Source organism: Rutilus rutilus (assembly GCF_951802725.1).
Source record: "Rutilus rutilus genome assembly, chromosome: 14".
Classification (NCBI taxonomy): domain Eukaryota; kingdom Metazoa; phylum Chordata; class Actinopteri; order Cypriniformes; family Leuciscidae; genus Rutilus; species Rutilus rutilus.
This window is the reverse complement of record NC_140219.1, coordinates 393,449-395,000: the sequence shown is the minus strand read 5'-3', so window position 1 is coordinate 395,000 and position 1,552 is coordinate 393,449.

The window sequence follows — 1,552 nt, the reverse complement described above, 5'->3', positions numbered from 1 at the left end:
ATCCAGCACTTCTCGTGTGTGTAAGAGCGACAGGAGCTCTGCTGGACACTGATGTGGATCTCCATTGGGCTGTCCGCATTTTTGGACCTGTCTGTTTTTGATCTCACATTGTGTTGTTTCGGTTGATTATAATAAAGGTTATTTCAGAACCGTAATCTTACTGTTTCTTAAGGTACAAATTATATCCAGATGAAGTTGCCTCTTCGAAAGATTATAAACTGAATTATGATAATGATCAGGGATGTCCAAACATTTGCATAAGCTGTAGATTGGAAACAACATGAGACGCCATACACGAAAGTAAAACTGACCGGTCATCTTTAACACATTTCCACCTGAAGAACACGACGCTTACAGGACTGAGTGTCTCAGCGAGAAACTGAAGCTGACGCTTTAATAACTCGCAGTCTGGAGAAATGCTTAGATCTGACTTCATTATGGAGCTTCAGAGAAAGCTGACGATCCCGGGAATAATCACAATCCCTGGAGTGTTAAACACACACACACACACACACTTCAGCTCAGTTCACACGCCAGAGTCGAGCGTTAAAGAAACATCAGGTTGATTTGATGTTTGACACAAACTCTGAAGCCACTGTTCACTTCAGAATATTAGATTTATTTGACATTAACACACTGACATTTGTGCTGCACTTGTGCGTTTCAGTGTGTGTTTCAGTGTGTGTGTGGAGGCGTTTCAGTGTGTGTGTGGAGGCGTTTCAGTGTGTGTGTGGAGGCGTTTCAGTGTGTGTGTATGGAGGCGTTTCAGTGTGTGTTTCAGTGTGTTAGGAGGCGTTTCAGTGTGTGTGTGGAGGCGTTTCAGTGTGTGTTTGGAGGCGTTTCAGTGTGTGTTTCAGTGTGTGTTTCAGTGTGTGTGTATGGAGGCGTTTCAGTGTGTGTTTGGAGGCGTTTCAGTGTGTGTGTATGGAGGCGTTTCAGTGTGTGTTTGGAGGCGTTTCAGTGTGTGTTTCAGTGTGTTAGGAGGCGTTTCAGTGTGTGTTTGGAGGCGTTTCAGTGTGTGTTTGGAGGCGTTTCAGTGTGTGTTTGGAGGCGTTTCAGTGTGTGTTTGGAGGCGTTTCAGTGTGTGTTTGGAGGTGTTTCAGTGTGTGTTTGGAGGCGTTTCAGTGTGTGTTTGGAGGTGTTTCAGTGTGTGTTTGGAGGCGTTTCAGTGTGTGTTTGGAGGCGTTTCAGTGTGTGTTTCAGTGTGTTAGGAGGCGTTTCAGTGTGTGTTTGGAGGCGTTTCAGTGTGTGTTTGGAGGCGTTTCAGTGTGTGTTTGGAGGCGTTTCAGTGTGTGTTTGGAGGTGTTTCAGTGTGTGTGTGGAGGCGTTTCAGTGTGTGTTTGGAGGCGTTTCAGTGTGTGTTTGGAGGTGTTTCAGTGTGTGTTTGGAGGCGTTTCAGTGTGTGTTTGGAGGCGTTTCAGTGTGTGTTTGGAGGCGTTTCAGTGTGTGTTTGGAGGCGTTTCAGTGTGTGTTTGGAGGAGTTTCAGTGTGTGTGTTTGGAGGCGTTTCAGTGTGTGTTTGGAGGCGTTTCAGTGTGTGTGTGGAGGCGTTT